Source organism: Maniola jurtina, chromosome 25 (assembly GCF_905333055.1).
Source record: "Maniola jurtina chromosome 25, ilManJurt1.1, whole genome shotgun sequence".
In the NCBI taxonomy this organism is placed as follows: domain Eukaryota; kingdom Metazoa; phylum Arthropoda; class Insecta; order Lepidoptera; family Nymphalidae; genus Maniola; species Maniola jurtina.
The window spans coordinates 4134915-4160128 of NC_060053.1; the positions used below are offsets into that span (position 1 = coordinate 4134915).

The 25214-nt window shown below is 37.6% G+C and overlaps 1 long non-coding RNA gene across 1 annotated transcript; it reads right to left on the reverse strand.

Moving 5' to 3' along the window:
- Window positions 1–972: 972 nt before the first annotated feature.
- LOC123878157 lies at window positions 973–19639 on the reverse strand. The gene is made up of 3 exons (XR_006798770.1): window positions 19629–19639; window positions 16865–16869; window positions 973–1053 (listed from the first exon to the last, which is right to left on the reverse strand). It is a non-coding gene; the product is annotated as an uncharacterized LOC123878157 (long non-coding RNA).
- Window positions 19640–25214: the final 5575 nt, after the last annotated feature.

The following is a 25214-nucleotide window of genomic DNA, read 5'->3' on the forward strand; positions in this document are numbered from 1 at the left end:
AAAATAACAGAAACACCAGAAAACTAAAGTAACGGAAGAAAAAAAAAGTCTCTTAATATTATTATGATATTTAATTTTTAAGTACTTTCAGTCCTCTTCGTGTTGTGCTCAGTTTCCTAATTTCACCCATACCTTACTAATCTAAATTGTCGTATCCAAGCGTAGCGAGGGTGTTGCATCTAGAATCCTGAGTGAAGCGCGGGGTTTAGGGGCGCCCAAGACTAAGACTGCTTTATCCCCAAGTTGCATAATCTACTATTTCACACCACTCACTCGACAATGCTTTATTACTGACCTGTTATCTAAAGATAAAGTACGGCTTATCATTCCTATAACTTAGCCGGGTTGTAATGTTGTACTGTAATCCATTATAGCTTAATCCATTCCATATCCATTACTAACCGATGCCCGCGACTTCGCCCGCGTGGATTTAGGGTTTTCGAAATCCCGTGGGAACTCTTTGATTTTCCGGGATAAAAAGTTGCCTATGTGCTAATCCAGGATATTATCTATCTCCATTCCAAATTTCAGCCAAATCCGTCCAGTAGTTTTTGCGTGAAGGAGTAACAAACATACACACACACACACATACATACTTTCACCTTTATAATATTAGTGTGATTGAATCAAATTATGATGCAGTTTTCATCAGACGCATTTTATCTCCTCAGAAATAGTTTTAGGATATTTTATACGATCATGAGGCCAAGAGCAGTGGATAGTTTTCAAATTACTTGTTATTTAAGAAAAATAGGACACTCCGTAGTTCAGAATGCACATTAATTAGCTGTTGTTTTTTTTCGCACTATTCACTGAAAAATTTTGTTCTGTATCTTTATGACTATTCAATTCAATAACAATTAGGTCACTAAGAACCAGTGCAGACTAAAGACAGTCGCTATTTTATATCGCCATTAAAGAAGTCTTAAACACGAAGTCTAGTGACAACGTAGGTTTCAAAAATCCTATCTGTTTCACGCTGCTTCGCTGCCTTCTCCATATCGTGCAATAGAGAGAGTTGCAAGTCCAGTAGGCATTTGCCTACATTTTATTCTTGACGTTTCGGGTAACAACGTTTGACGACGTTTACGTTTGACATAGACCTTCCCAAGAACGCGCCACTATACACGATCCTCCGCCTTCCTCATCGGACCACTTCCTGCTACCTTCTTAATGCCGTCAGTCCAGCGGGTTCAAAGTTCATCCCACACTGAGCTTGCTGACATGCAGTCTCTACTCCAGAATACGTCTGTCCCAGCGGCCATCAGTTCTACGGCAAACATGGTCTGCCCACTGCCACTTCAGCTGGCTAATTTGTTGAGCTATATCGGTCACTCTGGTTCTCCTACGGATTTCCTCATTACGGATTTTCGCCCCAGCTCGTTTCATAGCACGTTGAGTGACTTTAAACTTGTGGACAAGGCCAACGGTCAGCGTCCACGTTTCAGTGCCATACATCATCACAGGTAGGACACACTGATTAAAGATGATCTTTTTTTTATAATGTACCTATGTTTCGTTGGCAACCGTTAGAAATGGTTATCGGAGACTTTGTATAGCTTAACATGGCATTTTATTAACCTCATTCTTTCTGATTATCATGAAACAGGTTCTTTTTTTGTACTGTGATCATATTTTCTACGCTAAAGCCTTAGTTTTTTTATCTTATTCTGGTCCTTAGACTTTGTGGTTTTAAGACAGCTAAGACAAACATCACAGACTGTTTTGTCTTGCCTCAAGTTTGCGTAGCCTTCAGATAATTGACTGTAGCTTACAACTGCTTGGAATACAGCAAAAACCAGTAATTAATCCCTCGACGCCGACTGCGGATCGTTGTTCGCGACAGTATTCAAATAAAAAAAACACATCCCGCCCCCGACTTCGCTGGGACTTCAGTTGGCCAAGTTTTTTAGGAGCCGCCGTAAAAACTTTGTAAGGAAGTGAATTTTAACATTGTTACATAAAAAACTTTGCTAATTAACAATTTAATTTTATGGTCCCTGATTTTGTTAGTAGGTAAGCACTTGGGCTTAAAAGTGTTACGTATGTAAGGCTGGTCGCACATTGGGGTGCTAGAAAGTAAAAAAAAAGAACTCTGACGTTAGATAATGTGCGGTGGGTGGTTTTTCAGTCTATTTGGTGGTTATAGCTCTAAGTGATCGAATAGTAAGCTCGCACTGAAATCCCAATGCGGAAGAGAATAGAATATATTTTTTTCTATTTTATAAAGTGTATTCAAGTCGTCAATCAACTGTGCCACTGGTTCCGCCCATCCTATAAAGACGAGCCAGTAAGAAACTCGGCAGTTGCTCTTTTCAAAAATTAATGTTGGTTTGCCATCTATAGGTGTGCAGACTTTATAGAAGCTCTACCATTCATCGGATAAAATTAATAATAATCAAATTTCAAAAATATCTGTAATCTGTCGAAATGGTACTTAGAAAATTAAATTATCTAAGGAACTACATATATCTCAGAAACGTTATTTTGTCATCGATGAATTTTGTGAAAAATTCTGTGATATTTTTGAAACTACTTCCAACATGGAGAAGGTTCTCAATTCAGGGTTTTTGACAATTGACAATTAACAACGTCGCTAAGTAATTTATCGACAGATTATGGATTTATAGACTGATTTTTATTATTAATTTCAGTCGTAAGTCTAGGTGTGAAAGACGATGCTTTATATTCTCCAATGCAAGCAATCAAGATAAAACTCCATTCAGCCTTTGCACAAGTGTGTCAAAAAACCGGCCAACTGCGAATCAGACTCGCGCACCGAAGGTTCCGTATCCGTACTCGGGTATTTTTACCAACATTTTACACGATAAATCAAAATCTATTATGCATAAAAATAAATAAAAATCTGTTTTAGAATGTACAGGTAAAGCCCTTTCATATGGTACCCCACTTGATATAGTTATCTTACTTTGAAAATTTAAACACATTTTAATTTTTTTTTTAATGATGTAACCACAAATTCTTGGTTTTCAGATTTATTCCTTTACTTGTGTACCTGAATTACCTACATGCCTTTCATGATTCTAGGTCAACGGGAAGTACCCTAAAGGTTTTCTTGACCGACACGAGGGACGGACGGACGGACAGACAGACAGACAACAAAATAATCCTATCAGGGTTCCGTTTTTCTTTTTGAGGTACGAAACCCTAAAGAGCGTGACACTGAATCATGAGGCGTGCGAGAAACTATGTCACTTGTCCAATAAATCATGTTCTATTAGATCTATGTCGCTGACCCGTGTCACAACTGCGGAGTCAATATGTGACTTTTATCTCTCTCGCGGCAATCTGCCACAAATCTTTGCACTCACTAAATTGAGAACCTTTCTAGCGCAGTGGTGAGGTCTGTGGTCTTATAAATGGGAGGTCCCGAGTTTGATTCCTGGCTGAGGCCATTTGGAAAATCCATACTAATATTATAAATGCGAAAGTGTGTCTGTCAGTCTGTCTGTCTGCTACCTTTTCTCGGCCCAACAGTTTAACCGATTCTGACGAAAGGTACAGGGTTAGCTTATATCTCGGGGACGGACATAGGCTAGACTTTTTATCCCGGAAAATCAAAGAGTTCCCACTGGATTCCCAAAACCCCATCCGCTTGACCAATTTGTTACCGAGGTAGCTTGCGTCCCTGTAATTGACATAGGCATTTTATCCCGGAAAATCAAACAGTTCCCACGGGCTCTTTAAAAACCTAAATCCACGCGGACGAAGTCGCGGGCATACTCTAGTAATTCCTAAATCGGCTGTAGTCTGGTGGGAGACGCCTCGTAACTAGTTTACTTTTTTGGATGTGGCTCAATTGCGATAGTGCATAATTGCACAGGTTAAGCAACGTTTACTCAAAGCGGTGATTGGAAGGGTGACTAATTTTGGAAGTCTAAATTTTGAATTTTTGGGCTATCAGTCCTAGTTATTATCACTCTAATAAAATAGTTGAACCTAACAATCGTTTATGAAAGGTTTGCGAAAGTGTTTCACAAAAGCCAACCGCAACAATTTAATATGTGCATTTTAAGTAAGTAAATAAGAAACAAATGATACGACGAAGTAGAGGAAAAAGGAAAGGAAAGAAAGAAAAATAGCACCTATTTCTTGTCATACAACCCGTCAGGAATCAGTTTTCCATTAGCTCAGTTGGAGTACAAAGCGATTTGCCACATAAGCTCGGGGAAGGATGAGAGACAAAAATCACTCGTTGACTGACCCCTACTGACGAGGGTTAGGGAAGAAATCTAATTGAACATGATTTATTGAACAAATGACGCACTGTTTTGACGACCTTTTATACGGCAATTGCTTATTTTTTCCTAATCCTAAAATTCAGCTCACACAGTATTTGGACCCCAAGTTTTTGCAGGCAAAAAGTTGTGATAGGTTAGAACGTCCAGCTCTTAACAGGGCTCTCTCCGTCACTTACTCCATACAATCGTAGTCCCAATTTTATTTGAATATTAAACAATCAAAGTCCATGAAATTTTGCAGACATATTCTAGAAACTAATATCTGTGCCTGTGGTGTTTTAGATTTTTTTTTTAAGATGTAGTTTTAAATTTACAGGGGCTCAAAGATTTGTATGTGAATTTTTAAGACCGGGTAACTTTGAGACCGAATATTTTAACGGAAATCTGGAAAACCACAGGCATAAATATTAGTTCCCGAAACGTTTCTATAAAATTCCATTGAGTATGATTGGTTAGTATTCCAATGAGAGACGAACTAAGTTTGTATGGAGCGAGTGACGGAGAGACCCCTCTTAATCAGAAGTCAGGGGTTCGATCCCGGGCACGCACCTATAACCGCCCGTCCACACACTGCTCTACTCGCGCAACTAATCGCGACGCCCGCGCCGCTGCACTAGCTCACTAGCCTTTGCAACGCGATGGATGTCGAAACTGTGGCAGCGTGCGCGCTATTACATACTTACCGACGAAATAGGGAGCCATGGGCGTGAACGAGGATCTCGCGAGTAACGCGGCCACACTACGTCTCTGCCTCCGTTCCTCGATCCTTCCCATACCACACGGGAATAGTGTGGACGGGGGGTAACTTTTCAGTTATGAGCGTTTTAAGTAATTAAATATCACTTTCTTTAACGGTGAAGGAAACGCACAACAGACGGAAACGTTTAAGTGTGGAAACCAGCCCAGAGAGAAGAAAGAAAGAACGGTGAAGGAAAACATCGTGAGGAAACCTGCATGCCTGAGAGTTCCCCATGTTCTCAAAGGTGTGTGAAGTCTGCCAATCCGCATTGGCCAGCGTGGTAGTCTATGGCCTAAACCCTTCTCACTCTAAGAAGAGACCCGTTCTCAATAGTGGGCCGGCAATGGGTTGATTATGATTGATATTGAACAAATGACGCACTTTCTTGACGAGCTTTACGTGCCAACTTTTTGTTTTTACACGGCTAAAAAGGAATGACTGTTTTCAGGGTTCATGCAGATACGAGTACGTACCGTGTATGTTTATTTATTCTATCATAACTTCTAAATGGATTAACAGATTTGGATTTATTATACTTACCTATAAAGTGCTATGTGTGGTCCACCCTCTTGTATGGTTGTGAAACTTGGGTTCTCAAAAAGGAAGCAACTAACCGCCTACAAGCTTTCGAAATGTGGATCTACAGGAAAATGCTCAAGATAACCTGGAACAGTTTTACACCGAACACTAAGGTACTGGAATTGGTCCACAAAGAGAGAGAACTCATGTCCACCATCATGCGAAGGAAGCTCGCTTTCTTTGGGCATTTACAGAGAGGAGGACAATTCTCATTCCCAAGATTAGTTTTGGAAGGGAGAATTGCAGGCAAAAGAGCTCAAGGTCGCCAAAGACGTAAATGGTTGGACGATATAAGGGGGTGGACAGGGCTTAGTTACCCGAAGTTGAAAGAGGCGGCTTTTAATAGAGAAGCTTTTCGGATGATGATCGCCAAACTTCGTTTCGAAGAAGGCACGCGATGATGATGATGATGATGATGATACTTACCTAAAAATTTACTTTTTGTTAATTCGTTTTTTGACGGTGCAGTCGTGTTTTTTTAATAACGACTCCACCACCAAAATAATGAGTGCTTTTCAAAACTCATTTTTACAGCTCACACGGGGTTCAGAGTTTTTAAAATGAATTTATAAATATTTATGGTGTTAACAAAGTTCGCATTGTTCCAATGTTTTGCAGTTGCACAATTTATGTGCATACATTATCCTGCACACTGAAGTGGAATTGAGGGTAGTTCACTTTTTGCTTGTATTTTTGGTAAAGTTAGATAGGTACTTTTTAGCGCATATTGGGTTTTTCCTTTACATAAGAATGCTTAAGACCAAAAAAGGCTTACGCATCATTCCCATATTATAAACTAGGGGATGCCCGCGGCTTCGCCCGCGTGATTTCAATTTTTCTTAAATCCCATAGGAACTCTTTGATTTTTCAGGCTAAAAAGTAGCCTATGTCCTTCCCCGGGATGTATCTCAAGTCTGTACCAAACATTAAAATCGGTTCAGCGGTTGAGCCGTGAAAACTTAGCAGACAGACAGACACGCTTTCGCATTTATAATATTAGTATTATTGGTGTCACTCAGAAAAGCAGGTGCTATTTAAATATTTTATGTAGTAGTATGGATTATGAGAAAGTGTGTTTGTTGTTGTTGGTTTGTCCTTCAATCAGGCCACAACAGAGCAACGGAGGACCGTGATTGTTTGCATGGATATTGCATATAGTTAAAAACGAGAGTGATATTATAGTCTGCTTTTATCCCGAAAAATCAAAAAGATTTCTCGGGATTTTAAAAACCTTAAAACACGCGGACGAAGTAGCACGTATCAGTTAGTTAAAGATAATATTTTGGAAACACTATAAATAATTTTAAAGTTTTTCACTAATTTAACTAAAATTTTACTGCTTTTCTTTTTGGTTTATGATTTTATTACTACAGCACCTTAATTGGGGTACAATGGGTACAATTGAAAATTTCTACTGCATGAAAATATACCTATTTTGTTTCTAAAAAATGTCTTGCAATAAAATCAAATCACGTACAGTTTGGAAGAAGTATTTAACTTAAAATATATTCTGTTACAACAGTGAGCTTTGGGCCATAGCAGCTTTGATGCTAAAAGCGTCGTGTCTACTATGGCCTTTATAGATTTCATGTGAAACTAATCTTCAAGTATTTCAAACGTACGGACAGTTGGACACCCTATTTAGTAGTTCTGCTACCGGTAGATCTTGTTTAATCTCAAGGTAGGATTGTAACATCGATGCAGTCACAATTCACAAATCGCCGATGGCTGATACTAAAAGCGTCGTCTCTACTATGGCCTTTACAGATTTCATGTGAAACTAATCTTCAAGTATTATAAACGTACGGACAGTTGGACACCCTATTTAGTAGTTCTGCTACCGGAAGATCTTGTTTAATCTCACGGTGGGAAACTTCCTTTGTCTTATCACCTTGACTTTAGTTGTGGGACGGCTGCTGGAACAACCAAATTCAGTTTTGTGAAGTTAAGCCGAGTTTCTTGCTGGCTCTTCTCAGTTGAAACGGCATTCTGAACCAGTGGTAAATTAATCTGATTACTCAAATGCATTTTGAAAAGTTTATTATTTTAATAAAAACCGGCCAAGTGCGACTCAGACTCGCGCACCGAGGGTTCCGTACTCGGGTATTTTTTCGACATTTTGCACGATAAATCAAAAACTATAATGCGTAAAAATAAATAAAAATCTATTTTAGTCACCTTAAGTATCCTCGTTCAGATTTCGACGATAAATCGATACTGTGGTAAGTATACCTAAGTTTCTCTCGATGAAAAGTAAAAAAGTGGACGGATTTGGATGATATCTTTTGTCCTAAAGGTTTTATAATTCTTATCATCACTGTAAAGGACCTTATGGAAACAATCAGCGAGTTATGGCCTTAGTTTCGTCCGAGCATATACAAGAAAATTACGGCCACATTTAATAGAAGGAAAAACTATTATGAGAGCAGCACAGATGTAGTTTATGCCCCCTAAAACAAAGTTATCCCGGGCATAACTCGACATGTGGCAGTATTGACGTAGTAGCGTCAGCAAGAAAGGTTTTTTTTTTAAATAAAAGCTTTACCTAACCGTTTTTAAGGTTCCGTATCTCAAAAGGAAAAACGGAACTCTTATAGGAGCATTTTCTTGTCTGTCTGTCTGTCTGTCCGTCCGTCTGTCTGTCTGTTGTGTCTGTCAAGAAAACCTGTAGAGTACTTCCTGTTGACATGTAATCGTGAAATTGGGCAGATAGGCAGGTCTTATAGCACAAATGAAGGAAAAAAATCTGAAAACCGTGAATTTGTGGTTACATCACAAAAAATGAAAATGTGTTTGTTCATGAAGAAAGTATTTTAAATTTTTTAAGTAAGACAACTATACCAAGCGGAGTATCATATGAAAAGGCTTTACCTGTATGTACATTCTAAAACAGGTTTTTTTAATGCATAATAGTTTTTGATTTATCGTGCGAAACATCGGAAAATATCCCGAGTACGGAACCTTCAGTACGCACTGAGGCAGTAGCCCTGCCACACGCATTGGGCCAATGTGTATTGAGGTCTTTATCTTGTAATAGCCAGTAGCTGTGTCAATTTTCCGGCGTCTGTAGTCCTCACAACCCGCGAGACCCATTGGTGATAGTTTCCGACCTTTGTATCCCTCTTAAATGTTCATTGTTTCATTGTGGTCTTATTGAAATGTGATCTGGAATGGTTAGTGTAAGTTTGGTAAAGGATTTATTTACATACTAGAGGATGCCCGCGACTCCATTTCAGTGACTGCCATTTTTAGGTTTCCGTACCTCAAAAGGAAAATGGAACCCTTACAGGATTACTTTGTTGTCTGTCTGTCTGTCCGTCGTGTCTGTCAAGAAACCTATAGGGTACTTCCCGTTGACCTAGAATCATGAAATTTGGTAGGTAGGTAGGCCTTATAGCACAAGTACAGGAATAAATCTGAAAACTGCGAATTTGTGGTTACATCATTAAAAAAAAATTGAAATGTGTTTCAATTTTCAAAATACGATAATTAACCAAGAGGGGTTTCATATGAAAGGGCTTTACCTGTACATCCTAAAACAGATTTTTATTTATTTTTATGTTTTTATTTATTTTTATGTGATTTATCGTGCAAAATGTTGAAAAAATTTCCGAGTAAGGAACCCTCAGTGCGCGAGTCTGACTCGCACTTGGCCAGTTTTTTGGAAACAAAATCTCAAAGAAAACCGATATTTGTGTTGATGATGAAACCAATGTTTCTATTTGCTATGGGCAATCTTTATCAGAAATAATTTGAAACAAAACAAAATCGTAACAATCCTAAGGAAACAAATTGTAACCACAAATACATGTTAAAGGGAAATATAATTTGAAACTTTTAGGATTTGATGAACTAGTTAACAAACAAACTTTGACCTTTGAATCCTTTGATAATAATAAATCGTCAGTTGGAATTTAAAAGCAAAGTAATGCGTGGAGATGAATTTAGGAGATGAAACCTGTAGGTACTCGTAACACTGATACCTGCAGTTTTAAACACGTGGATTTAAGTTTTGTAAAACCTTTAAGAAAGAATTCTTTAATTTCCTGGGATAACAAGTGTAAATTAAAAATTTATAACACCCCCGACAAGTGAAGGTTACAGTAACTAGGAAAGACCTGATAACTTTCAAACGGCTGAACCGATTTTCTTGGCCTATTCCGCGCCTACGATCCAAAGTATCTGAGTTTTCCAAAACATCATTTTCAAATAAATAATTATCTATCTAGGCAACGTCCATCTTGACAGCTTGTCATTTGTCAATTGACATAATATTATGAACCTGACGGTTATCTAACCTTCTTTTCTACAAGAAAACTAGAAAAGAGCTGATAACTCTTAAACGGCTGAACCTTTTTTGGATTATAGCTAAGAACACACTCGATCAAGCCACCTTTCAAACAAAAAAAACTAAATTAAAATCGGTTCATTCGTTTAGGCGCTACGATGCCACAGACAGATACACAGACACACAGATACACACGTCAAACTTATAACACCCCTCTTTTTGGGTCGGGGGTTAAAAAGGCCGCCTTCAGGATGCAAGCTATCTCTGTATCTTTTGTCAAAATCGGTTAAGAGCATGGGCCGTGAAATGGCAGACAGACAGACAGACACTCTTTCGCATTTACAATAATATCAGTATAGATTTCAATAAGTAGAAAAACGTGTAGAAGTCCTAAATATGTAAATAGTCAAAGTCAAGCTCATTTACTTTTCATTACCAATGTCATTGGGTACTATTGCACACTTTCTGATTATTGTATTCATTGTTAGTGGTGATAATTATTTACGTTAACTTAAATCTAAAGCTACGAGGGTTGCAAACGCGCCCAAATCTAAGAAGAGCTTACAGGAGTTTGTCACTGTAACTTACCGAGAGGTTCTACACCGCGCTTACCTCAAGCAAAAAGCGTAGGTGCATATTGGCTTACGTGGTACGACCTTGAAAAATAATTGCTCATCAAAATGATCAACGTAGTCAAAAGTGATACGTCTTTTAACCACCTACTCTTCAAGTCATACATCAAAGAGCTGTTGACGAAATCTAATAATACCCATGGCGTAATTGATTATGAGGCATAAATTTCCTCATAAAGGTGATCGCACACATCCGCAAAACTTGGAAAAGCCACGGAAGTCGCAACAGGTGTATTTTTACGTCAAAACGTTAAATGTTAAATTTTTGAAACGCATTTTTAGTTTTAAAAAGTTGTTGCATTTTTTTCCATTACTATGTAGGCAGGTAGAACTTGGAACTTGGTGGTAAAAATAGATGCAGGTGAAGATAATCTAGGAAAATAATGCCATTACTTTTTAATTATATTGTACACTAGCTAACGCCCGCGACTTCATCCACGTGGATTTAGGTTTTTCAAAATCCCATAGGAACTCTTTGATTTTCCGGAATAAAACTAGCCTATACATATGTTAATACAGACTATCTCCATTCCGAATTTCAACGAAATCCGTTCAATTATTTTTGCATGTACAAACATACACATATACATACATACACCCACACACAAACTTTCGTATTTATAATATTACTGTTATAGTGTAACAAAGTTAGGGTTAGGGTACTGGCTATTGAAGCCTTTCTCTAGACAAACTCTTACGGATTCTGCGGCTTTTGCGGCTTTGGTATGCGATCACCTTATAAGACAAAAATTTCCTTATAAAAATGGCAGCACCCAATTGTCAATTTCGCGAAGCGTATGTGGGTACGTCTTTTGTCGTTATTGTCACCTGTGAGAATGATTGATACGCCACCCACATAATAGGTGTGTGGTACAAGTGACAAAAGGACGCGGAAATTAATTTAGGCGTTGGATGCCTCCTAAACGTACCAGTAAGTATATGTATATATTAGTCGCTTGTTGATCACGGGTATTAGACGTAGTGCGATACTGTTAGCTTAGTGAGCAATTCAGTTCAGTTTTAAGAGTTCCGTACCTCAAAAAGAAAAACCGAACCCTTATAGGATCACTTTGTAACTGTCTGTCTGTATTTTCTATTTTCAAAGTAAGATAAGTATATACCAAATGAGGTATCATATGAAAGGGTCTTACCTGTTCATCCTAAAACAGATTTTTATTTATTTTTAAGTATAATAGTTTTTGTTTTATCCTGCAAAATTTGGGGGAAAAATACCCGAGTACGGAACCCTCGGTGCGCGAGTCTGACTCGCACTTGACTGGTTTTCTACTTTGGTGACGGTGATAAATACATAATATAAAGCACAGTCAGTCGCGCACAGCTTAGCACTATCACTCTTTGTACTCTACATAATAACCTGTCAGCACCGACGGTCAGCGTGAGAAGAAAATCAAAATAATGAACTTTGCAACCAATATCAACGTCGGATGAACCTTTTATGAATTAGTCTGATCCAATCCACCAAAAAGTTTAAAAGTTATAAGCGAATACACAAACTCATTGTTTTATTACACTGATAGATTTGACATTATAAAATACCTAATTTTCTGAATATATTTCTTTCTTTTTTTGAATAAAAGTACTATTAAACTACTATTAGAATAAAATTATTAAAAGCCTATATTGCGATATAGCCTAAATTTTTTTTTTTCTAAAGTAAGAGCAATTTTAATAATTTTCGTTAAACCGCTAGTTTTCTATCAATTACGACTTAGTATTATTGTGCGCCGATTTTTCATAAAGACTAACAAGGGAGGAATTTTCTTGCCTTATATGTTTTGCCAGTGGAAAATCAAAGGAAATACTGAATTGTATCTTAAGTACCAATACATACATATTAAGTGGTTTTTAGGGTTCCGTACCTCAAAAGGAAAAACGGAACCCTTATAGGATTACTTTGCTGTCTGTCTGTCCGTCATGTCTGTCAAGAAACCTATAGGGTACTTCCCGTTTACCTAGAATCATAAAATTCGGTACCTATGCCTTATAGCACAAGTACATAAATCTGAAAACGCGAATTTGTGGTTACATCATTAACAAGTATAAATTAAAAATTTATAACACCCCCGACAAGTGAAGGTTACAGTAATAACTAGAAAAGAGCTGATAACTTTCAAACGGCTGAACCGATTTTCTTGGATTATAGCTAAGAACACTGCCACCTTTCAAACAAAAAAAAACTAAATTAAAATCGGTTCATTAGTTTAGGAGCTACGATGCCACAGACAGATACACAGATACACACATACACACGTCAAACTTATAACACCCCTCTTTTTTGGTCGGGGGTTAAAAAAAATTAAAATGTGTTTCAATTTTCAGCTGTTGAGCTTTGAAGAAGAAGGTATGGGTTATCTGGAAGAGATCAGTGTAGTGATATAAAGTTGTTTGTACCCTTTGTTTTTAAGTCTATCATGTATTTTATTCTTTGTCATCAACAATGATGTTTAAATCACACTAATACGAGTATTATAAAGGCGAAAGTTTGTATGTGTGTGTGTGTGTATGTTACTCTTTCACGCAATAACTACTGAATGGATTTGGCTGAAATTTGGAATGGAGATAGATAATATCCTGGATTAGCACATAGGTTACTTTTTATCCCGGAAAATAGAAGAGTTCCTACGGGATTTAAAAAAACCAAAATCCACGCGGGCGAAGCTGCGCGCATCTTCTAGTGAATAAATAAATGTTATTGCCAAGATCTATTTTTAACCCCCGACCCAAAAAGAGGGGTGTTATAAGTTTGACGTGTGTATCTGTGTATCTGTGTGTCTGTGTATCTGTGTATCTGTCTGTGGCATCGTAGCGCCTAAACTAATGAACCGATTTTAATTTAGTTTTTTTTGTTTGAAAGGTGGCTTGATCGAGAGTGTTCTTAGCTATAATCTAAAAAAATTGGTTCAGCCGTTTAAGAGTTATCAGCTCTTTTCTAGTTTTCTTGTAGAAAAGAAGGTTAGATAACCGTTAGGTTCATAATATTATGTCAATAGACAAAATGTCAAGCTGTCAAGATGGACGTTGCCTAAATACATAATTATTTATTTGAAAATGATGTTTTGGAAAACTCAGATACTTTGGATCGTCGGGGGTGTTATAAATTTTTAATTTACACTTGTTATAAATGCCTTCCTATCATGCAAGGTGATATGGTGATAGCTACCGGATAACTATAACTTTATATTATGCATTCCGAACCAGTGGTAGATGCTTTTGACGATTCAAAAGAACTTGTAAAAGTCTAATTGAATAAAAATATTTTAAATTTGAATTTGAATTTGAATATGGAGTGACTAGCGGCCGTATTCACAATCGTTACTATGTCTCACAGTGCGCTCGAACGCATAGTGTTCCACCAATCAGATCATTGTAAATTGAGACTATACAGTAATATGATTGGTGGAACCTACACTGTGCATTCGAGCGCACTATGAGACCTCATAGTAACGTTTGTGAATACGGATGTAAGACACATGATATCATGATTAACCGTACAATAAGCACGTCAAATCTTGAACATTGAATCGCAGACACCTCTCAATTTCAATAGACTCAAAAGCTCAAATACCTTGACGAGCCAGAGTTCACTCTGACTGAATTGATATGTAATTCCATTGTTTACCATCTCAATATTCTAACTTGAATTCACATAAGGCCATCCTTCAGCCAATGTTCTAGGCTTCTTAGTTGATCGTTCTGCGTTCCACGTCCACTGTATCAACTTCTCAGGGATTAATTATTATTATTAGTTACTAGATCATGCCCACGACTTCGTCCGCGTGAATTTGGTTGTTAAAAATCCCGTGGGAACTCTTTGTTTTTCCGGGGAAAAGAGTTGCCTGTGTCAATTTCCGGGATGCAAGCTATCTCTGTATCTTTCGTATAAATCGGTTAAACGGATGGACATTTAAGAAACCCGTGGGAACTCTTTGATTTTCCGGGATAAAAAATACCACATGTCCTTCCCCGGGATGTAGACTTACTCTACACGTTTCATCAAAATCAGTTAAACTGTTGGACGGTGAAAAGCTAGCAGACAGATAGACAGACAGATAAACTTTCGCATTTACAATATTAGTATGGAAGTATGGATGTCTAACATGCGCCCAATAGGTATGCGTTTCAGGTGCTTATTAAAATTGTATGAATTTCTATGGGTCCCTAGAATATTATAGAGTACCTAATTAAGATTACAACAAGCACTGCCATCCTTGAACCCGAATTGCAATGTACTGAGCGTCTCAAGCGCCTATTATAAAGCTTAGTTCCATGCTTTTAGAAAATTAAGTACAAGCTTAGCGAAACGAATCGATTGCCATCTCATTTATAAAATCGGCTCATTAGTTTAGGCGCACAGACCACTATTCTATGGTTTAGGCGCTACGGTGGAACACACGTACATACAAACCTAAATACATACATAGATTGCTAAGATCATAACCCTTCCGCTTTCCGATTACCACTCCGAATGTACTTAGGGAAAAACAAAATAAAACTAAGTTTGTTTCATTAAATACTAGCTGATGCCTGCGATTTCGTTCGCGTGGATATAAGCTTTTTAAAAATCAGTGGGAACTCATTGATTTTCCGGTATAAAAAGTAGCCTATGTGTTTATCCAGGGTATAACCAATCTTCATTCCGAATTTCAGCCAAATCCGTCCAGTAGTTTTTGCGTGAAAGAGTAACAAACATACACACAAACTTTCGCCTTTATAATTGTGTGACCATTGTATTAAAGGAAAAATAACACTTAACTCCTACATAGAAAGAAAATAAAGATCGATACTCGGTTTATTTTCTCAATTTAATTTGTTTGCACTGCAGGTTTCCTTTTGAGGGCAAAAACGTAAGTAATTGTTCCTGAGATTGGACCGCGGTGGAGGTTCCCGATATAAGATTAAAAGTCTTGCTTGCTTGGTGCTCCACTATTTGTGTTTGATCTGCTATTGAGAATGTTGGATCGTCTTTTAAAATGTTTATTTTTGCTGCACACCGGCCATACCGACTCGTTCTATTGAACGGTATCGGCCTTAATGCAGGTCGATTCCCGAAAACCTGTATCAATCATTAATACAATCACAATAGTAGTTAAAAAAAATAGGTATATAACCTACCTTGTACCTAACTAACTTAACTACTTGTAACTTGTTAATAAAAATAGGTAATAAAAAAATAGGACTAGTTGATGCCCGCAACTTCGTTCGCGTGGATGTAAGTTTTTTAAATCCCATGGGAACTCTATGATTTTCCGGGATAAAAAGTAGCCTATGTTCTAATCCAGGGTATAATCTATCTCCATTCTCAGGCCAATCCGTCCAGTAGTTTTTGCGGGAAGGAGTAACAAACATACACACACACACATACACACAAACTTTCGCCTTTATAATATTAGTGTGATAATATAACGTCCGTCGTTTCTAATGTTTTTCTCTAAACTAAATTTATAGTACTACCAATCTGCATTTTTTCTTTCTAATTTTGTTTTGCTAAAAAAGGACGGAAAATTAGTTTTAAATTTAAAGACTCTAAATTTTAATGCACTCTACAAATTTAAACTATAGGCTCATGAATAGTACCTAAAGTCACATGGTTTGACAGTTTTAATTAAATTAGGCTCAGATTAATTTCCTACGTCTGTGACATTTGGTTTGTCTATCCTTTTCTCACATTGGTTAGAAAAAGATGTGATCAGAATCAGTATAATGGTTCTTTTATTTTCTAACTTCCCTAGTCTAGAGCCTCAATAGCTCAACCGGTAAAGGAGTGGACTGAAAACCGAAAGGTCGACGGTTCAAACCCCGCCCGTTGCACTATTGTCGTACCTACTCCTAGCACAAGCCTGACGCTTAGTTGGAGAGGAAAGGGGAATATTAGTCATTTAACATGGCTAATATTCTTTTTTTTTTTAAAGAAAAAAAGAGAAAGAGAAAAAAAGAGAAAGAGAAGAGAGTCGACGAAGTCGCTAAAGTAATTATACTAAAGATTATTGTGTAGGTGGTTTAGTTTATATTCCGACATTTACCCAGAATGTACTCTCGTGGCACCTTATCCGAACAATATATGTCGTAAATATAGAGAGTAGTGCTCTAGGTACACTTCAGTAGGTGAACCATGTTCATTAAATGATCCACAGGACAAAAACACCACGTTACTATTAAAGCCTCGATAGCTCAAAGTTGAAGTGCGGACTGAATTCCGAAAGGTCGGCGGTTCAAACCCCACCCGTTGCACTATTGTCGTACCCTCTCCTGGCACAAGCTTTACGCTTAATAGAAGGGGAAAAGGAAAGTATTAGTTATGATTAGCATGACTAATATTCTTTTAAAAATAAAAAAAAGCGTAAACCCTAACTCTATCGCTGATGCATGATCGCTAGGAAAAATGATTGTTCAAACAGATTTAGTACAATAAGCTATTGGATAATTTGTAAAAAAAAAAAACTGTTTAACGCGCAGGACAGTAAACAGTACTGAGAAGTTATTTACGAATTCTTACGTGTCTGTCGTGGCTGTCGTAGCCATCGTCGATGTCGTGGCTGTCGTGGCTGTTATGGCTATCGTGCCTGACGTGCCTAGCGTGCCAGTCTATGCTGTCGTGCCTGTCGTGGCTGTCGTGGCCGTTGTGCCAGTCGTGGCTGTTCGTGCCTGGCGTGCCTGACGTGCCTAACATGCCTGACGTGCCAGTCTAGGCTGTTGTGCCTGTCGTGGCTGTCGTGGTCGTCGTGTCTGTCGTGGCTGTCATGCCTATCGTGCCTATCGTGGCTGCACCAATGTAGCGCGGGGACGAACTAGTCGGGCTTATATGGACCATATATATAAGTCTATATGATATGGACTAAATACGTAAGTATAGCCGTTACATTATATACTTATAATCGTAACTTCCAATTTGTCAAATAATAAAATCATTTTTCTATCCGAAATTTTTTCCTGAAACATGTGGTGTCGCTAGCCGTCTTCACACAAGCATCCACAAAGTGGCCTCAAGTGATACTACTTTGTCTTTTGTCTACAAAACCTTTATGCGACAAAGAAAATTTGTTCTACTTTTCCATTTTTAGCCATTTTTCCCCTCTTAAAGATTTAATGATAAAATGAAGAGTTTTATAATTTTCTCCCTGCCTTGTATCTGCTTCACACGGGTAGGTTTTCCTATTCTATTCTATTCTGTACACTATGACATGATTGAACCTTAAGTCTTTCTCTTGAAATCTTCTAAATGATAGTGAAAACCGCATTAGGTTCCATTACAAAAATCTTTTTTGCCGAGAAAACAAAGCAGGGGTTTTTAATAATGTTACTTTGTTTCAACTAGATTTGCAAAATTCAGATCCTAAATTGTCCTTAATGGACATCGAACCTAGGACCTCTAAGACCATAACGCTCACCACTGTGCCAGGGTGGTCGTCAAAAAACGAGGTGATAAATGTGAGATGATAAATTTAATTATGGAGTCCAAATATTAATTTCCTGCTTTCATTTTAGGACGAAGGATACCAACGGGACCATATACTAAGCCGCCGTTGTCCGTCTGTCTGTCCGTCCGTCCGTCCGAATGTCCATCCGTCAGTCTGTCAGTGGGGTGTATGTCATGAACCGTAATAGTTAAAAAGTTGAAATTTTTACGGAGTGTGTATTTCTATTGCCGCTATACCAACAAATATTAAGAATACTATTAAAATGGCCACCACGCAATCGGTTTCTTATGCAGTGGTACGGAAACCTTTGTGTGCAAATCCGACACGTATTTGACCGGACTTGACCGTTTTTTTAACCCCCGACCCAAAAAGAGGGGTGTTATAAGTTTGACGTGTGTATCTGTGTATCTGTCTGTGGCATCGTAGCTCCTAAACTAATGAACCGATTTTAATTTAGTTTTTTTTGTTTGAAAGGTGGCTTGATCTAGAGTGTTCTTAGCTATAATCCAAGAAAATCGGTTCAGCCGTTTGAGAGTTATCAGCTCTTTTCAAGTTACTTGTAACCTTCACTTGTCGGGGGTGTTATAAATTTTTAATTTACACTTGTTACAATATTTAACTAAAAAATATATTAAATTCATAGAATATTAAAAATTACAAGCAAAAGCTAATTAAACATTAGTTAATTCTAGAAGATAGAGCTAGTAACTAAAGCAAATAGAGTGAGTATGACAATTCAAAAGCGCACTAGTACCTACCTACTTCATTACTAGAGAGAAATGGAGATCAATTTATATAAGACGCGAAAGACATTGCGATTGTTAGCAAGTAGCAAGTTCCTGGAGGATAAATGACGCAATCGGTAACTCGCAAAGTTTGGATTGAGTCGCTATTTATCATAGAACAACTTATACCAACTAGGTTTGAAATGAGTTTGAATCACATTTAGAAGAGGTTAAATTGCCGATAAAAGAAATCTGCTAGCTGGAAGGACCTATGGATGTTAGGGTTCCAAAATGCTACACTGGCGACCCTAAAGGAAAAGATGCAACGTTGGGAGATCCTAACTAGATAGATAGGTGATTATGTAGGTGCTTGTGGGTTATTGTTAAGAGGGGACTCTCCGTCACTCGCTCCATACAAACGTAGTTCCAATTTCATTTGAATATTAAGAGGGCTCTCTCCGTCACTCGTTTCATACAATCGTAGTTCCAATTTCATTTGAATATTAAGCAACCAAAGTCCATGAAATTTTGCAGACATATTCTAGAAACTAATATCTATGTCTGTGGTTTTCCAGATTTCTGTTAAAATATTCGGTTTCAAAGTTACGCGGTCTTAAAAATTTTCATACAAATCTTTGAGCCCCTGTAATTTTAAAACTACATATTTTTAGAAAAATCTAAAACACCACAGACACAGATATTAGTTTCTAGAATATGTCTGCAAAATTTCATGGACTTTGGTTGCTCAATATTCAAATGAAATTGGAACTACGATTGTATGAAACGAGTGACGGAGAGAGCCCTGTTAAGCAACTTTGAACCAACAATTTTGCAGACATATTCTAGAAACTAATATCTACGCCTGTGGTTTTTCAGATTTCTGTTAAAATATTCGGTTTCGTTTCAAAGTTACGCGGTCTTAAAAATTCACATACAAGTTTTTGAACCCCTGTAATTTTAAAACTACATAATATTTTTAGAAAAATCTAAAACGCCACGGGCACAGATATTAGTTTCTAGAATATGTCTGTAAAATTTCATGGTCTTTGGTTGCTTAATATTCAAATGAAATTGGGACTACGATTGTATGGAGTAAGTGACGGAGAGAGCCCTGTTAATGTCAACTTCTAGGCAAGCGCGCTCCATCTTAGGCTGCATCATCACTGGCTAGCAGGTCTGATTGCAGCCAAGCGTTAGTCTATATAGGAATTAAAAAAAAAACATCATTCATGATCAACCCATCGCTGGACTCTACTAAGCACGAGTCTTCTCTAAGAATGAGACCATAGACCTTTTAAGCCATACTTAGTTGTACGCTAGTATACCTACCTATAAAAATAATTTTAAGTCTCGATAGCTCAACGGGTGAGGAGCGGACTGAATTCCGAAAGGTCGGCGGTTCAAACCCCACCCGTTGCACTATTGTCGTACCCACTCCTGGCACAAGCTTTACGCTTAATTGGAGGGGAAAGGGGAGTATTAGTCATGATTAGCATGGCTAATATTCTTTTTAAAAATCCACTTAATTAGCCATTTATTTTCGCACACAGAATAGCAACGATCAATAGAACTTTAACTAAAAGGTTCCACTACATAAATCCCTATTTCTTCGCTTCCACGTTTGAAATGCAATGATAAACGACATCTCAATCCAAACTTTGCGAGCTACCGATTGGATTGGATCATTTATCCTCTAACAAGTTGGTAACAATCCGGCTGGCGTCAATTGCTTCTCATATAAATAGGTATTATCCACAGAATTCGAAATAAGATAATAGAGATGGTAGAATATACCATTTTTAGGGTTCCATAATAAAACGTTTAATAAAAGAGCCGTGATAGAGTAACCATTAGGTTTCTCTTATTTCTCCTATGTCTTTCTCCTATTCAGAAGGTCGGGGTTTCGATTCCGGGCACGCATCTCTAATTTTTCGGAGTTGCGTGTGTTTTAAGCAATTAAATATCACTCGCTTTAATATTGAAGGAAATGTTGAAGGTAGTGGTAAAGCCTGCATGCCTGAAAGTTCTCCATATTGTTCTTAAAGGTGTGTGAAGTCTGACAATCCGCACTAGGCCAGCGTGGTAGTCTATGGCCATACCCTTCTCACTCTGACAAGACACCCGTGCTCAGTAGTGACCCGGCGATGGGTTTATCTTAATGATGACGATTAAAAAAAATACGCAAATCGGTTCAGAAATCTCGGAGATATCAGTGTACATAGGTAGAAAAACACAACTCCTCCATTTTTCAAAGTCGGTTAAAAAAGTAGCTTATGTTACTCCTTGGTTAATCCTCTACTTGTCTGTGAAAGTCTGGTCAAAATAGGTTTAGCCATTCGAAGATAAGCTGTTCAAACAGACACGACACTTCAATTTTATTTATTAGTATATACCTAGATGTATGGGAAATCTGAAAGTTACATAAAAGATAAAAATTAAAACTTTCTTTTATAATATTATTTCTGTTAAAACAGCAATAAATTGGCCATGTTTTAACCAAAATGAACAACATTTTGTAACCCGTATGTTGCGAATTGATTACTTTACGGTAACATAATAATAATGTCGATTTATGATGGTTTTCTGAACACAGGAAATTAAAGAACGCCAATACAAAAATTCACATGCACGTTATTTTCGTTCCCTTCCTGAATGTAAAATCTAAGGGTGGTTCCACATCTGATTTTTCCACCGATGATACCAAGCCAAGGATACTAAGGCTGAGATCTATAGAGCGCGCTCTGCCTTTGCTTAGACTTAAGACAGAGTTAAAACGAGACAGAGCTATATCTCTCACATAAATCTGTCTCGTTTTAACTCAATCTTAAGTCAGAGCAAAGTCAAAGTGCGCTTTATAGATTTCAGCATTAGTATGGATGCTACAAATTGTCTTTACATAACATTTTGGGCCACAACAGATCAAACTCTTCGGTGTATTAGATACTTAAATGGAAAAACATTTTGCATGTCCATGAAATCATTTACGTTATGAAAACTTATAAATAGGTAAGTACATCACACTAATATTATAAAGGCGAAAGTTTGTATGTGTGTGTGTGTGTGTGTGTGTGTGTGTATGTTTGTTACTCCTTCACGCAAAAACTACTGGACGGATTTGGCTGAAATTTGGAATGGAGATAGATAATATTCTGGATTAGCACATAAGCTACTTTTTTTCCCGGAAAATCAAAGAGTTCCCACGGGATTTTGAAAAACCTAAATCCACGCGGGTGAAGTCGCGGGCATCGGTTAGTCTTAAATATACACACATCATCGCGAAACAAATTAGATTCCGTATTCAGCACAAAGCTGCAGTAAATTGCAGCACTGGTTCTCAGGAGTATTGTAGATCCGTCCAATTGGTTGATCGCAGCGCGAATCGTATTCGGCAAAAATATTAGATGTGGACTCACCCTAATAAATTGAGGGGAGTAACAATGTAATGTGCCATGTATAAGCATTTAATTTTGTAAAAGGTTTTGTGTCCAAAATATACATAACTAGATTATGTCCACGACTTCGTCCGCGTGTATTTTGGTTTTAAAAATCCCGTGGGAACTGCTCGATTTTCTAGGATAAAAAGTTGTCTATGACAATTTCCGGTACTCAAGCTACCGCTGTACCAAAATTCGTATAAATTAGTTAAATGGATACGCCTTTAAGAATCCCGTGGGCCATGGGAACTCTTTGATTTTCCAGGATAAAAAGTAGCCTATGTCCGTCCTCGGGATGTAAGCTAACACTGAACCAAAGCCGATGCCCGCACTTCGCCCGCGTGGATTTAGGTTTTACGAAATCCCGTGGGAACTCTTTGATTTTCCGGGATAAAAAGTAGCCTATGTAGCTAGTCCAGAATATTATCTGTCTCCGTTCTAAACAGCTAAATCCGTCCAGTAGTTTTTGCGTGAAGGAGTAACAAACACATACACACAAACTATATTTTTTACTAGCTGATGCCCGCGACTTCGTTCGCGTGGATGTTGTTTTTTAAAAATCCCATGGGAACTTTTTGATTTTCCGGGATAAAAAGTAGCCTATGTGCTAGTCCAGGATATTATCTATCTCCATTCTAAATTTCAGCCAAATCCGTCCAGTAGTGTTTGCATGAAGGAGTAACAAGCATACACACACACACACATGCACACATACACACTAACTTTCGCCTTTATATTAGTGTTATGTTTCATACACATTGAGTTTTTATGCCCACCCGTAGGCATAGGGTGAGTGAGATAGATGGGTCACCGAGTTATTGTTACACAAAGTAAAAAGAATTCTAGTCAAGAGGTGAACGTACCCCTAATACCGTGATCAACGCTTTTATATTTATTCTTATGACGCGAAGAAGCTGCCTAAGGACTATTCCGAGACCTTTTTTATTCGGAATCCGGAATAATGTTTCATAAAGGGTCATTTTATCGTCCTTGAGTGTTAACGGAATTTCGTGGAAAAACATGCTTACGTTGCTAAAAAAAGAATGTTAAATATGCATGTGGAAGGAGAAAAGAGAAGAACACGGCCAAAGGAAAGGTGGATGGATTGCGTGAAAGAGGATATGCATGTAAAAGGGGTGGATGATATGTTGATGGATGACAGAAAAGAGTAGAAGAAGAAGACGCGATGTGCCGACCCCACGTAGCGTGGGATAAGGGCAGGAAGAACAGAAGAACATGCTTTCTTTGCTATACTTACGGCTGGATACTGAACCTTCTTGGCATAGTGGTGCGCTCTGCGGTTTTTTGAACGGTGGGTCCCAGATTCGATTCTTGGAAAGGTCAATTTTATCGTCATCATCGTCCCTGGCGCAGTGATGAGCACGGTTCGCCTCTCAGAATGAGAACGGCTTAGGTCAAACTCCGCCACGCTAAGACTTCACACACCTTTGAGAACATTATGGAGAAGATTATGCAGGTTTCCTCACGATGTTTTCCTTCACTGTTAAAGCATGTGACATTTAAGATAGATAGATAAAAACTTTATTACACATAAAACATGAAAAGTAACACAACAGAAAACAGAAGAACAAGAAACAGAAAAAACAATTGTATGCAAAGGCGGCCTTATTACTTAGAGCAATCTCCACCAGGCAACCTGCTTAAAGCGCACATAAGTACTATCTGTAAGCTTGGCCCATATTAATTATCTATAAAACATAGTTGGCGCCACTCAAATCATAACATCATATTAGAAGGCGTCATTGATTGGCTGAAGTTGTTCAACATCTGATCGATAAACGTACTGTATATAAAATTCTTATAGTTTTTAGTTGATGAATTGTAGCATAATAAAGGATAATATTTGTAATCAATATATAAGATGAAAACATCTTTATTACTTAGATGATTTGTGAAACGAGCTTGATGATTTGTATATTAGTCACTAAGTTTATTCATTGTACAATTTGGATTGGCCGATAACGATAAGATAAAAAGGGGAGTGGCTAATAAACGTGGAGAGGTTACCTGTAAGAGTGGTTTTAAAACGACGACATTCAAAAATATACTAACGTAAGAGGAACAACATTTATTTGACACAAATGTAAAAGTTAATAAATTTAAATATGAAATAAAAGTGTAATAATTTATCATAAAGATTGTGTTTGTGATTTCGTCAGACCTTACCCAAAAGGTCAGAAGAGGGACATCAAGAAAATATAATATTTTCTTGTCACGCTCACGACTCAGAGAAACAAGTGGAAATATACAGAGAAACGAGAAAGAAGTGGAGGTCTAGTAGACCACAGACATTTTGGAGCACAAGGCCAATATTTGGGCCTCAATATATCAAAGTACCTAGTCATGGCATCAAAGGATTTCTGGATAAACGGGTAGGATCTTTCCATGATTTTATTTTTATTGATACCTATTAATGGTAATTTTTTTTTTTATTTGTGTGGGTTTTCGTTTTGTTTGTTCTACATTTAGTTATCATTTTGTTAGAAAGCTTTGCTCCGAGTTGGAATGGAAATTATATAACGTTATGATACCTAGAATTACCCACATGTTTATAATTCATCTTGTATATTGGTTATACAAATGCGATCGACCTTCAAATTGTGGTTTAAATAACATTGAGGTATTTAGAAGGCTTATTTTACAATGAAAAATGAAAAATGTTTATTTACAAAATACAGTCTTGTACAATTTTCCTGTGTCTGTGTGGTGGTACCCGCACTAGGTTATCCTGTATCGTGGGTACAATGGAATAGATAGTGAACATAGTGTTAAACAATATAAAAAGTGTGGTTTACTTAATGATGGGCGTTATTGTTACTTTTAAATAGTTTTCAGGATGTATCTACTATGTCCTGCCGGGGTTTTATTTCTCATTAAATGATTTCACAGGTGAATATCTCACGGAACGTGGTATTTCAATCTTCACACTTGTAATCGTGTGCCGAATTAGTTTGGTTAAGAGTTACGATAGGGATTTATTTTCACATAGTGGTTTTGTTTTACGGAAGGTAGGTTCTGGATTTAGGTTCAATCGTTTGCTGCACTCATTGTATAGATAGATGTTTTCCTTTTTCTAGCACACAGTGACGCGATATTAT